The 15435-nt window shown below is 37.8% G+C and overlaps 1 protein-coding gene across 3 annotated transcripts in view; it reads right to left on the reverse strand.

Annotated features, from left to right (window-relative positions):
* SLC35F4 (solute carrier family 35 member F4) overlaps nucleotides 1-15435 on the reverse strand; it is a 239394-nt gene that overhangs the window by 156166 nt on the left and 67793 nt on the right. The window lies entirely within an intron of this gene.

The raw sequence follows: 15435 nt of genomic DNA on the forward strand, positions 1-15435 counted from the left end.
CAGGAAAACCTATCTGTGCACTTGAGGCTCATGTAATACGCTGTACTACACATGCTCTCAGCCACTTTTTCACCACCAGCAGGCAAAATGCCATCCACAGTGAATTTTGCAAGAGGGGTGATGGTTTTTCACTGTTGCTCACCCAAATCATGGAAATAAATGTAATATTTAAGGTCAAACCCAGGGAATAGTTCCTGGAATAAAAAAAAATACAGTGAAACCAAACTCTTTGCTGTTTCCCTCAAGAAAACTGTCTTCCTTGAAGATAATTATGCATGTTAAATAATATCAACTAGGATTTTATTGAGCACTTACTATGTGCTAGGCATGTGCATTATCCACATATACCATTAATAGTTCACCAACCCTATGAGGAAGTTATTACTGGACTCATTTGATGGAAGAGGCAACAGGAATAATATCAACTAGGATTTTAATTGAGCACTTACTATGTGCTAGGCATGTGCATTATCCACATATACCATTAATAGTTCACCAACCCTATGAGGAAGTTATTACTGGACTCATTTGACGGAAGAGGCAACAGGAAGATAGCCTACAGTTAGTACAAAATCATGGTTCATATAAAACAAAGCCAGAGCTCAGACCCGGGTCTGTCTGCTGTCAAGGTTTATACTCTTCCTCTCTGCCGCAGTTAAGGGACATCTTCTGCTAGGAAAGCCAGCCTAGCATATTGGTTATAACTTTTCCACCATAGATGCTGATGACTCAACTTTAAAAAATACCCCATGTAAAGAGTGGTCTTTTTTTTTAATAGAAATTATGACCACAGTAGTTCTAGGGAACCAATCCCTCTAACATGACCTAAAACGTGAAACTACTCAACAATTTAATTAGTTGTGACAATTGCCACTTAATTTGGGATAACACGAAAGCAGATTTCATACAGTCACTGCTCTGCTGTGGCTCTCGAATGGACTTTCTCAGAAGCCAGTACTAACTTGGGCCCAGAGAAGGTGGTATGCATGAATCACAGAAGCCATGTGTTAAATTCATGCCACCAGTAAATACATCTCCCAGAATTCATCTTCCTAAGGTTTGAAGGAGGAAAATCATAAAAAGTACAACAGAGTTCAAAAGACAAAGCAAAAGGAAAACCAACAGACCTTGGTAACCTGTGAGAGGCCACCCACATGTCAAGAGTAATACAGGTAACACATGTTCACCATAATTTCCCTCAGTTATCGAGGTCAGTTACACTATACCCATCACCAGCAGAGTAACTATTAAAACATTTTTAAGAAATGTAACCAAATGATAATTTATGTGATCAATCACATTTACCCAAATGATTGCAAGTACTTTAAATATTTTGATGATTAAAGGGGCACCTGGGTGGCACAATTAAGCCTCAGACTCTAGCTTTGGGCTCAGGTCACGATCTTGCCATCATGAGATGGAGCCCCATGTTGGGGATTCTTTCTCCTTCTCCCTCTGCCCCTCCCCCCTCAAATAAATAAATAAACCTTTGAAAAAATTAGACTTCAGTTACCTGGAGAATTATGCTACATTAAATATCTCTCTGATGATGCTAAACAATTTAATCTAGATGATAGCCTAGGTACCATATTGTCTCCTGGCCAGGGACGCCATTCCTCTCCCCTTGACACTGCATGACCCAGCCACGTTAAGACACAGCTCCCCTGCCTGCTTGCCCTGACAATGAAATGAGGCTGTAGTTGAAAAACTGCTATTTTTTAAAGCACCCAAGAAAGCCAAAGCATATGATTTAACGGAAACAAAAACCCTGGTGTCTGGAAAGAAGGAAATGGAGCTCTCCAGAGAGAAAAGTCCTGACCTCATGTTACTTTATAACTTCCCAAATCCTGTGACCATACCCAGGGACCTCTGATCAACAGAATATAAATCAATTAATAGTGAAAGGGGTGTACCTGAGAAAAATCACATCTGTTCTGCCTTTTCTATGCTTATTTCTTAATGACTACATCAGCACATCTGTGAGCACACTGGTTCATTTTAACTCACTCTCTGGACTTGGATTCATTTAGACTTCCAATTTCCTTCAGCATTCTGGCCACTGGACCTGGCACAAAAATCCTCTTTGGGTAGATTCTGAGACTGTTATGACTGTAGTGCCCTTCAAACAATATATAAATAGGAGTGCCTGGGTGGCTAAGTGGGTTAAAGCCTCTGCCTTTGGTTCAGGTCATGATCCCAGAGTCCTGGGATTGAGCCCCACATTGGGCTCTCTGCTCAGTGGAGAGCCTGCTTCCCCCCTCTTTCTCTGCCTGCCTCTCTGCCTACTTGTGATCTCTGTCTGTCAAATAAATAAATAAAATCTTTAAATATATGTGTATATATATAAAACTACTCAAGATTGGGGCGCCTGGGTGGCTCAGTGGGTTAAAGCCTCTGCCTTTGGCTCGGGTTGTGATCCCAGGGTCCTGGGATCGAGCCCCGCATCGGGCTCTCTGCTCCGTGGGGAGCCTGCTTCCTCCTCTCTCTCTGCCTGCTTCTCTGCCTAGTTGTGATTTCTCTCTGTCAAATAAATAAAATATTAAAAAAAAAAACTACTCAAGATTATGTGCTTCAGATGCACAGAGAAAAGACACTTCTGGGTGGGGGGAAGACATTTTAAGGACTCAACTATCATACATATTGGCATCAAAGACTAATGAAAAGACTAGAAATCTTGAAGATGGTGGTGGAATTCAGAGGATTGGATTTTGAATTTCCGTTTCACCACTTACTAGATGGATAACCTTGAACAAGTTACATTATTTCTGAAAACCAAACTCTCCTCACTTGTTAATTAGAGATAAAATGGGCTCCTTGCCTCGTAGGGTTGTTATGAAAATGTAAATGAGATGATGTAGGCTTATCACAGATCTTGGCATTTTATAAGTGCTTAATAAATATTAGTTGCTAATATTTTCATAAAATTAATCATATCCTTCCCCAGGCAGTTTGTACATATAAATACAAATTAGAATATTTGCCAAAAAAAAAAAAAATGTTTGCCAGATCAATGGAAAAATAAGAAAATCTTGGCAAACAAACTTTGATTTTTTGTCTATGGCTTTCATGTGTGTTTTGTTTTTCTTAGATAATCTTTAAAAAAAAAAAAAAACCCAAAGTCTTGATTCATTTAAGAAGTATTCACTGGGTACCCAGTGGTACATAAAGAAAGAATAAAAGATTCAAGAGCTTGCCTCCATGTTTACTCCCAATAACCAAACTGACCACAGTGAAAGCATCAGAATTCCTGTCTAACTTTACACATTCAAGTCATTTAACAAATGTGGCCATGTGGTGATTTAATATGATTAAAAAAAAAAAAAAAGACCCTAAACCAGCCATGATACAACATTATAGATTCCATCAGAAGTATCAGCTACAGGGGCGCCTGGGTGGCTCAGTGGGTTGAAGCCTCTGCCTTCGTTCCGCTCAGGTCATGATGTCAGGGTCCTGGGATCAAGCCCTGCATCGGGCTCTCTGCTTCCTCCTCTCTCTGCCTGCCTCTCTGCCTACTTGTGATCTCTGTCTGTCAAGTAAATAAATAAAATCTTAAAAAAAAAAAAAAAAAAGAAGTATCAGCTGCAGGAAAGTCACTCAGAAATCCAATGGACTAGAAGCCTCTAGATGGAAAAGGAACACAAGTTCCTTTGAAAAAGGAACACAAGGAAATATGAAGTTGATTTCTAAACAGAATTAATGAATGAAAGTGATACATAAATTATAGTATAAAAACATTTCTGCTGTGGACATATGAAATAACTATAAAATTGATAATAAAAATATTTAACTTTTAATTTCTACAGAGTAGGGATTCTCCACCTCTATACTGCAGGTCTTCATTTCTGGTAAATGGACATCTTTTGTTATTTTCATCCCGTTCAAGAACATTCTCTTGCTCACCTCACCTGCAGAATAAATTGCTAATTATGATCTGTGAGTTTTACTTTTTATATAACTTTTCTCAGCCAAAGTTAGACATGATTAGAAGTATTATTAAGAGGAAGCTAATGCATTTCTAGCTAGGCAACTTGTTTCATATTGACATCAATGTAACATATAAAAACCATATAAACAAAAGCACTAAGAATGCAATAGTTAATGGAAGGAACTTCTTGGGGAGCATAAAACAACCAACTGAAATTTAGTTCTTCCTCCAAAATATGTTTTTTTCTAAATTTTCATGTAAATAGTGTCATTCTAAAGCACCATATGTGCAGAATGAAACAAGCAGACACAGCTGGCTCCTGGCCAGAGCAGATGGAAGGAAACCAATAAAGCAGTTAAGCATCAAGCTGAAGGGCTTGCATGCACATGCACACACACACACACACACACACACACACGCACGCACACACGCACACATGCACAGACTCTTATCATCAGATGTTGATGAAGTACTCAGTTTCACTGGGAAGCCCAGATGATAGGTGGCACAAATGAAATTACGAACAACTTTATAAACACTGACAAGGTGGATGTCTTCTCGCTGCTCAGTTAAAATATGGAAGTACACTAACGGGCACTGGCACACACACAAATCATCTCAAACTTCCTAATTCCACAGCTACTTCTTGTGCAGACAGCTTTCAGAACTATACCCAAATTTCCACACCACATGCTTTGCTATAACCTCCCCAGAGACTGCCAGGATTCATGAAACCACTTTTAAAAGGCATCCTGAGTGAGAGGTTGTCAGTCTGGCATATGGATCTGTGACTCTTGTGCCAAGCCCAGAAATCCTACGCTTTGTCATGCTTGCTAGGGGAGGACAGACCCTCAACTCCCTGCTGGGCAACTTGCTGGTAGGACTCCTTCACGCTCCCTCTTCCCCAGGTAACATACCATCTGTTTTTAGTATCTAATGTAGGCAGGTCAGCTGAATTCCTCCCGGGAAATGGCACTGGGAATGGCATAGAATGAAATAGGACATACGTGTTAAGAGGAAAAAGGAGCTTTGGAATGTTCTGCTCCTCACCTCACACATTAAAATATATTGTTGCTGGGGCACCTGGGTGGCTCAGTCATTAAGCGTCTTGCCTTCGGCTCAGGTCATGATCCCAGGGTGCTGGGATCAAGCCCCACATTGGGCTCCCTGCTCGGCGGGAGCCTGCTTCTCCCTCTCCCACTGCCCCCTGCTTCTGTTCCCTCTCTCACTGTGTCTCTCTCTGTCAAATAAATAATAAAAAAAAATTTAAAAAAAATATATTGTTGCTGACTAGCCAGCTATATGTTTTCATGCAACACATTTAACATCTTTGGACTTCAGTTTTCTACTCCGCAAAATGATAGAACTGCAACTCTCAGACACCTTCCAATTCAAATACTCTATGACAAGTAGCTGTGTAGTATTTCAGGTCCATAAAACTTATGTAAAGCTATCTGGGAAGAAGAGTCAATGACAAAAGGCATTTAAAATTCACAGAAAAGACCAGTTCCCTTATAAAAATGGAATCCAACAGAGGAAAAAAAAATCTTAGCCCTAAACATTACTTATTAAACAACAGTGTGGTAAGTAGAATTATTGACCACTCTCCTATAGTGTAGTATACATCCTTGCCATATCCTGATAGTGTATGGAATATACTTCTCTATGCCTTGACCTTGGACTTGGCCATGTGACTCACTTTTTTCAAAGGGATATCAGTGAAAGTAATACAGAGACTTAAAATGTGCCTGTACATTGGGGTTGCCCTCGTGAGCATCTGCCATTGCCACTGGGAAAACATACCACGGGAGTCACTGCCCATTCAGTCTGAACCCCAGAAGAGACTCATGGAACAGTCCTAAATCAGGCCTACAGCCTGGAGTCAAGGTGAACTTCACAGACCCACAGGCAAGGATAAAAGTACTTTTGTTGTAAACCACTGAGATTTGAGGCTAGTACATAGCATGATTCCAAGAAAAGCTGACTGATCAGTCCTGCAAAGAAATAACATAGGGCATATGAAGGAAATGGCTAGAGAACATGAGAAGTTAAACACCCATCTATATGGGTTCTATATACATATCTATCGAGATTCTCTATCATAGAACCTACGATGATGTGTACTCAATGTGTTCACAAGTGTGTCAAGATGACAGTGACGTCAGTTGAAAACAGTACACAAATTACAACAGGCTCCACTATACTCAATTTAAAGCGAACATAATGAGTAGTCATAAATGGTCATCTTGAAAACAGAATTGGATCTTTATTGGGAAAGTGGTAAAATTATGGAGAAATCTGAAAGTTCCTGAAACTTATTTGAACATTGATTTTTACAAACTACCACATATAGTCTTTTTACATTGTATACAGTCTGGGGACACTGCAGATGTTTGCCACTGTAAGCCACACACCATTTTTTTTCCTCTGCAAACAGAATTTCATTTTTTTTTAATATTTAGAAATTCAGATATGATTGACATGTAACAGCCTGGAAGTTTAAGATGTACATGTTGGTTTGACACACTTATATATTACAATATGATTACCACCTAACATTAGCAAATATTTCTATCATGTTACATAATTTTCATTTCTTTTTTGTGGTGAGAACAATTAAGATCTAGTCTCTTAGCAACTTGGAAGTTTATAATATCGTATTATTGACTATAATCACTATGCTGTGCATTGAAGTCTCCAGACCTTACTCATCTTCCCTTTGCAAGTTCCTATCCTTTGACCAATACCTCCCCAGTTTCCTCACCCTCACCACTCCCACCACCACCATTCTACTCTCTGTTTACAGAACTATGGCTTTTTTGGAGTCCACATATAAGTGAAATCTTACAGTATTTTCTTTCTCTGACATACCTCACTTAGCATAATGCCTTCAAGGTCCATCTATGTTGGTACAGATGGTAGGATTCCTTCTTTCTCATGGCTAACTTATATTCATTCTACATAAATACACCACATCTTCTTTACCCACTCATCCACTGACAGATGCTTAGGTTGTTTCCACACTTAGCTACTGTAAATAATACTGTGATGAATATGATAGTGCAGATATCTCTTCAAGATACTATTTTTTTTTTTGACAGACAGAGATCATAAGTAGACAGAGGGGAGGGGGAGGCAGGCTCTCTGCTGAGTGGGGATGCAGACTCTCTGCCGAGCAGAGAGCCCGATGTAGGACTCGATCCCCGAACCCCAGGATCATGACCTGAGCTGAAGGCAGAGGCTTTAACCCACTGAGCCACCCAGATGCCCCAAGATACTAATTTTATATGTCTAGACTGGACTGCTGGATCATATGATAGCTCTACTTTTAATTTTTAAGAAGCCACCATACTGTTTTCTATAATGGTTGTTTTCCATCTTCCATTCCTATTTCCACTTTACATTTCCACCAACAATGCACAAGAGTTCCCATTTTTCCATATCCTTACCAACATTTATTATTTCTTGACTTTTTCATAATGCCCGCTCTAACAGGTGTGAGATAGTATCTCATTGTGGTTTTGATTTGCGTTTTCCTGATGATTAGCTATATTGGGAATCTTTTCATGAACATGTTGGCCATTTGTTCTTCTTTGGGAAAATGTCTATGCAGGTCCTTTTCCTGTTTTTAAATTGGATATATTTGTAATGAAAAAACTGAGCCCTTTTCCTCTAAGATCAAGAAATAAGACAAGGATGATCACTCTCACCACTTTAACACAACATAATACTGGAAGTCCTAGCCACAGCAATCAGACAAGAAAAAGACATAAAAGGCATCCAAATTGGTATGAAAGAAATAAAACTTTCACAATTTGTAGATAACATAATACTATATGTAAAAAACTCTAAAGACTCCACCAAAATACTACTAGAACTGATAGATGAATCCAGCAAGGTCATAGGATACAAAATCAATGTACAGAAATTTGTTTCATTTTTATACACTAACACTGAAGTAGCAAAAAAAAAAAAGAAATTAAGGAAACAATCCCATTTACAATTATATCAAAAATAATAAAATATGTAGGAATAAATCTAATCAAGCAGGTGAAAGACCTACTCTGAAAACTATATAACGTTAATGAAAGAAATTGATAATGACAGAAACAAATGAAAAGAAACTATATGCCCATGGATTGGAAGAACAAATATTGTTAAAATGTCCATACTACCCAAAGCAATCTACGAAATTTAATGCAATCTCTTTCAAAATAACAACAATACTTTTCACAGAACTAGAATAAACAATCCTAAAATGTGTATGGAACCACAAAAGACCTCAAATAACCAAAGCAATCTTGAAAAGGAAGAACGAAATTGGAGGTATCAGAATTCTGGATATTATTAAGGAGGGCACATGTGGTGATGGGCACTGGGTGTTATATAACAACTAATGAATCATTGAACAGTATATCAAAACTAATGATGTACTATATGCTGGTTAATTGAACATAATAAAAAATAAATAATAAAGAAAGAAAGAAAATATACTATAAATCTATAGTAATCAAAACAGTATGGTACTGGCACAAAAATAGGTACACAGATGAATGGAAGAGAATAGAAAGTCCAGAAATAAACCACAATTATATGGTCAATTAACCTTCAACAAAGGAGGAAAGACTATGCAATGGGGAAAAGATAGCCTCTTCAACAAATGGTCTTGGGAAAACCAGACAGCCACATGCAAAAGAATGAAATTGGACCACTTTCTCATGCCATACACAAAAGCAAACACAAAATGGATTAAAGACTTAAATGTGAGACCTGAAACCATAAAAATCTTAGAAGAGAGCATATGCAGTAATTTCTCTGACATTGGCTTTTAACAACATTTTTCTAGATATGTTTCCTGAGGTAAGGGGGAAAAAAGCAAAAAGCAGCTATTGGGACTACATCAAAATAAAGAACTTCTTTCTGCACAGCAGAAGTGACAATCAATAACAATAAAGACAACCTACTGAATGGGAGAAGATATTTGCAAATAACATATCTGATAAAAGGTTAGGATCCAAGATACATAAAGAACTTAACACAACTCAACACCAAAATAATCATCATCATCATCATCTAATTAAAATGGACAGAAGACACGAACAGACATTTCTCCAAAGAAAACATACAGATGACCAACAGACACATGAAAAGATGCTTAATATAACTAATCATCAGGGAAATGAAAATCAAAACCACAATCAGATATTACCTTATACCTCACACAGCTAAAATCAAAAACATAAGAAACAAGTGTTGGTGAGGATATGGAGAAAAAGGAACACTTGTGCACTGGTAGTAAAAATGCAAACTTTTGCAGCCACTGTGAAAAAAGCAATGGAGGGTCCTCAAAAAATTTTAGTAGAATTACCATATAAACCAATAATTCCACTACTGGGCATTTATCCAAAGAATATGAAAACACTAATTCAAAAGGGTATATGTACCCCTACGTTTATGGCTGCATTATTTACAATAGCCAAATTATGAAAACTACCCAAGAGTCCATCAACAGATGGATAAAGAAGATGTGTATACACACACACACACACACACACACACACACACACACACACACTGGAATATTACTCAGCCATTAAAAATAATGAAATCTTGACATTTTCAACATGGATGGATCTAGAGGACATAATGCTAAGTGAAATAAGCCAGTCAGAGACAGAAAAATAACATATGATTTCATTAATACATGAAATTTAAGAAACAAAACAAATAACGAAAAAAGAGACAAACCAAAAAATAGACTCTCAACTATGGAGAACAAACTGATGGATACCAGAGGAAAGGTGAGTGTGGGGATGGGTGAAATAGGTGAAGGGGATTAAGAGTATAGAGGAGAACATAGGCAGGAACCTCTTCGACATCGGCCACAGCAACTTCTTTTAAGACATGTCTCTGAAGGCAAAGGAAACAAAAGTGAAAATAAACTTTTGAGACTTCATCAAGATCAAAAGTTTCTACACAACAAAGGAAACAGTCAACAAAACAAAGAGGCAACCCACGGAATGGGAGAAGATATTCACAAATTACACTACAAAGAGCTAATATCTAAGATCTATAAAGAACTCCTCAAACTCAACACTCAAAAAACAGATAATCGCATTAAAAAATAGGCAGAAGACATGAACAGACACTTCTCTAAAGAAGACATAAAAATGGCTAACAGACACATGAAAAAATGTTCATCATCATTAGCCATCCGGAGATTCAAATCAAAACCACATTGAGATACCACCTTACACCAGTTAGAATGGTCAAAATTAACAAGACTGTAAACAACAAGTGGTGGAGAGGATGCGGAGAAAGGGGAACCCTCTTACACTGTTGGTGGGAATGCAAGCTGGTGCAGCCACTTTGGAGAACAGTGTGGAGATTCCTCAAGAAATTAAAAATAGAGCTTCCCTATGACCCTGCAATTGCACTACTGGGTATTTGCCCCAAAGATACAGATGTAGTGAAAAGAAGGGCCATCTGTACCCCAATGTTCATAGCAGCAATGGCCACAGTCGCCAAACTGTGGAAAGAGCCAAGATGCCCTTCAACAGATGAATGGATAAAAAAGATGCTATCGTGAGTGCTGTGAAGTGTGTAAACCTGGCGATTCACAGACCTGTACCCCTGGGGATAAAAATACATTATATGTTTATAAAAAAAAAAAATTGGAAGGGGAGGCGAACCATAAGAGACTATGGACTCTGAAAAACAACCTGAGGGTTTTGAAGGGTCAGGGGTGGGAGGTTGGGGGAACAGGTGGTGGGTAATAGGGAGGGCACGTTTTGCATGGAGCACTGGGTGTTGTGCAAAAACAATGAATACTGTTACGCTGAAAAAATAAATAAATTTTTAAAAAGTTAAAAAAAAAGAAGAAGAAACACTAAAAAAAAAAAAAAGATGTGGTCTATAAATACAATGGAATATTACTCAGCCATCAGAAAGGATGAATACCCAACTTTTGTATCAACATGGATGGGACTGGAGGAGATTATGCTGAGTGAAATGTCAAGCAGAGAGTCAATTATCATATGGTTTCACTTACCTATGGAGCATAAGGAATAACATGGAGGATATTAGGAGAAGGAAAGGAAAAGTGAATTAGGGGAAATTGGAGGGGGAGACGAAGCATGAGAGACTGTGGATTCTGAGAAACAAACTGCGTTTTTGTGGGGAGCAAGGTAGGGGGTTAGGTCAGCCTGGTGGTGGGTATTAAGGAGGGTACATATTGCATGGAGCACTGGGTGTGATGCATAAACAATGAATCTTGGAACACTGAAAGAAGAAAAGGGGAAAAAGTACACTTATCATGATTAGCCCTGAGTAATGTATGCAATTGTTGAATCATTATATCATACACCTGAAAGTAATATAACACTGTATGTTAACTATACTGGAATTAAATTTTTTTTAAATAATAAAAAAAAATAAAAACAAATCAAATTATTTTCTTTTGTCTACTGAGTTGTATGAGTTCTTTATATATTAACCTTTTATCAGATATATGGTTCGCAAATATTTTCTCCCATTCTATAGTTTGCCTTTTCAATTTACTCGTTTCCTTTGCTGGGCAGAAACTTCTTAAATAGAGTCCCACTTGTTTATTTTAGTTTTTGTTGCCTGAAGTACACACTTTCTTAAGAGACAATGTTTGAATTTTTCTTAGGATCTAGAAGCTACTGAATTTGGACAAATCAACTTTATAGAGAAATGCATACATATCTGTCTCATAATTAAATAATATAATTACCATGTTGCATCTGATTTTTATGCTGCTCTGTCTATTGGAGCCAGAAATCCTGCTCAAGCAACTTTATGGTTTCTATAGTAAATGCACCAAAGTCTTTGTTTTGTTTAACAGCTTCAGCAGAGGGGACTAGAGAATAAACTAGTCAGAGAGGATAAACTCCTAAAACTCAATTTCAGAGAACCAGTCACAGTAATAAGAATGAAGTAGGGGCGCCTGGGTGGCTCAGTGGTTTAAGCCTCTGCCTTCGGCTCAGGTCATGATCTCAGGGTCCTAGGATCAAGCCCCGCATCAGGCTCTCTGCTCAGTGAGGAGCCTGTTTCTCCCTCTCTCTCTGCCTGCCTCTCTGCCTACTTGTGACCTCTCTATCAAATAAATAAATAAAATTTAAAAAAAAAGAATGAAGTAACTGTTATTTTATACCACTTGGTAATAGATTATGCAGCTACTGAAAACAAGGTTTGTGAAAAAAATGTGATAATCTATAAATTAATTGTGATATAATTTTAAAATGAAAAAAGCAGCATACGTAATAGTATCAATAGTAAGATCACAACCATGTAAAAAAAATGTGCACCAATATCCACAATAGCCAAACTATGGAAAGAACCTAGATGTCCATCAACAGATGAATGGATAAAGAAGATGTGGTATAGATATACAATGGAATACTATGCAGCCAACAAAAGAAATGAAATCTTGCCATTTGCAATGATATGGATGGAACTAGAGGGTATTATGCTTAGCGAAATAAGTCAATCAGAGAAAAACAATTATCATATGATCTCCATGATATGAGGAAGTTGAGAGGCAACGTGGGAGGTTTGGGGGGTAGGAAAAGAATAAATGAAACAAGATGGGATTGGGAGGGAGACAAACCATAAGAGACTCTTAATCTCACAAAACAAGCTGAGGGTTGCTGGGGTGGGGGAGGGGGAGAGTGGTAGGCTTATGGACACTGGGGAGGGTATGTGGTATGATGAGTGCTGTGAAGTGTGTAAACCTGGCGATTCACAGACCTGTACCCCTGGGGTTAATAATACATTATAAGTTAATAAAAAAAAAAAAAGTGCACCAGAAAACCAGATTTGGAATGTTCTCAAAATTGTTAACACATTGTCTTTGAGTGATAGAGCATTTGAGGGTTTATGTTTTTTCTATTTTTCTGCATTATCTGTATTTTCCCAATTAAGTATGCATTATTCAAAATATCATTTGAAATTACTCTTCCTAAATTACAACTTTATTCTTTCAAAATGTAGCTTTTCCTCTTTGGTATACTCTGTTCAGTGTTCTTCCACATCCTTACCAAAAAGGGGGAAATGCAAATTAATCTTGAAATAAGAGTTCATGTATTTATATCTGATCCTCAAAAGTTTTGTTGATTACGAAGAACACCAATGTTTGGTCCCACAGCTAAAATTTCAGGGACAGTTTTTTTCTAAGGCAAATATTAACCAGAACAATGAAATAACATAATTTCTACAGAAGAGTTGGCAGTGACTTACAGCATGGTCATTAAAAATTAAGATGTCATCTCATTACTGCAAGACTAGGGAAACTTTGACATTACACAAGACATGAAAACATCGTGTCCCCAAAACACAGCAATCATGTCTTCAAATTTGTCATTATTTCAACAGAATGGACTGGCCTGACTCAAAAGTTATATTTAAATAAGTTATAGATATTTTAATCTCAAAAAGAATAAAGAATCAGCATATTCTTTATTCCAGAGAGCTTCAAAGACTATTTAATAGAATATCATGATCTCTATTTCCTCAAAGACAAGTAGAAACTAGAAATGTGAAATAATTTTTGTAAGGCCACACAGAGTAAAATATGACAATGTGATACTTCCTCATTTATGAATCTTTCCTGAGTGTGTCATTAGAATCTTGAAAATATATGTTACCACTGGGCTATATGTGAGAAGAAAATTTTTTAAGCAAAATTCCCATGTTGCAAAAGTAATTTTGTATAAAGCAATATTTAGTGTTTTCATTTCTAAAGCAAAAATTAAAAAAAAACTACTTCCCACTTGGCTTTGTGGGAAATTGCTACTAATAACTATTGTTAAACAGTTTGCAAAAATATGACATGCTATTTCATTGCCTGATAATAAGCTCAGCAGAACAAAGCATAAATAACCAGCTCTATGCTGTTGTTTTTCAGCTTCAGAAAATTACACATGCTTTTACTAGTTGATAATTTTGTTCACTTAAAATCTAGAAACACTCATTAAAAATTAATAGTCTTGTGTCATAAATAATATAAGCATATCTTTAAAAGATATGGAAGGCAGAGTATTGGCATTTTGTAACATTAACAAGGAAAGACTACTATGTCACCCTTCAAAGATTTACCTGAGTTTTTAGGAAGGCTCAGGAACAATTGCAGGAGTTTGCTTACTATGCAAATTCTCTTTGTAAGGGCCAAGAAACAGCAAAAATTACCTCCTGTCCCAACACACGCACTAGTTATGTCAAGGCGAGTAAGATCATCTGTTAATTGATTTTTTTTAAAAGCAGGAACTCCAGGGGCGCCTGGATGGCTCAGTGGGTTAAGCCTCTGCCTTCAGCTCAGGTCATGATCTCAGAGACCTGGGATAGAGCCCTGTGTCAGGCTCTCTGCTCAGTGGGGAGCCTGCTTCCCTCTCTCTCTGCCTACCTCTCTGCCTACTTGTGATCTCTCTCTCTCTCTTTCTCTCTCTGTGTCAAATAAATAAATAATACCTAAAAAAAAAAAAAGCTAAAAAAAGAAAAGCAGGAACTCCACTATATATGTATATATATGTGTGTATACACACACACACACACACATATATATATATATATATTTCATAAAGAGAAAATACTTCCACTTGCTCCCAGTTGGCTGTGGTGGAGAAACAGAAGCCTCGACCATTAATGGAAGAATGACCAACTAGTGGAAGAGACTCCAGTGAATGATGTCATGTGTGGTTATTAACTGATGTTAGAAAGAGCAGTGGGGACATTTTTAAGTCATAAGACTACAAAGGAGACCAAACAATAGAGCACCCTAACTGTGGGGTTGGGGGGTGCTTTATTAGGAACAATTCGCCTCCATGAAAAACAATTTTTCCTAAGCATGACCTCTGCCCTTCAGGAAGAGTGACAATGGGATTGGTAATTTGGGGGCAAATGCCCAGATCTGCTGTACTTTTCTTCCTCCACAGAATAAGAGTTCTCTCTGCTCCTGTGCCAGAGCCTGTCCTGGGCAGGGGTCCTCCTCTGTGGGACTTCTGCCCAGCCAGTTGGCATTTGGAGTGGTAGGGCAGTTCTACCTAACCCAGGTCTTCAGCTATTGGTGACCCACGTGTCCAGCACAGCCAAAGCCATCACTTTCCTTCCGGCTTCTGGCAGTGAACAGGAGATAGTTGGTCCCTGTCTTTCTGCTGTTTTATATCCGAACTTTTTCAAAAACTCAGCCTGTTTGCCTATCAGTTTTAGGGTAGTTTTGCTCTGATGCTCACTGCCAAATGATTTGTAAATACTCAAAGCCAGATCCACTGCCTGATGTATAAGGAAGCCATCAATCATGACGTGAGACCGTGAGTCCGCACTTGAACCATCTGTTTACCAACATCACAATTCTGGCCACAGCACATTATTGACTTGGGCTATTATTTATTAATGTTGCTCTTTTAAAGGGCTCATTTTTTTACTGCGAATGATTATGCCAAAGGGAAACTACATTACCACTGTGAAAGGAAAATGAGTACCACTTGTCAAAG

Source organism: Meles meles, chromosome 6 (assembly GCF_922984935.1).
Source record: "Meles meles chromosome 6, mMelMel3.1 paternal haplotype, whole genome shotgun sequence".
Taxonomy (NCBI): domain Eukaryota; kingdom Metazoa; phylum Chordata; class Mammalia; order Carnivora; family Mustelidae; genus Meles; species Meles meles.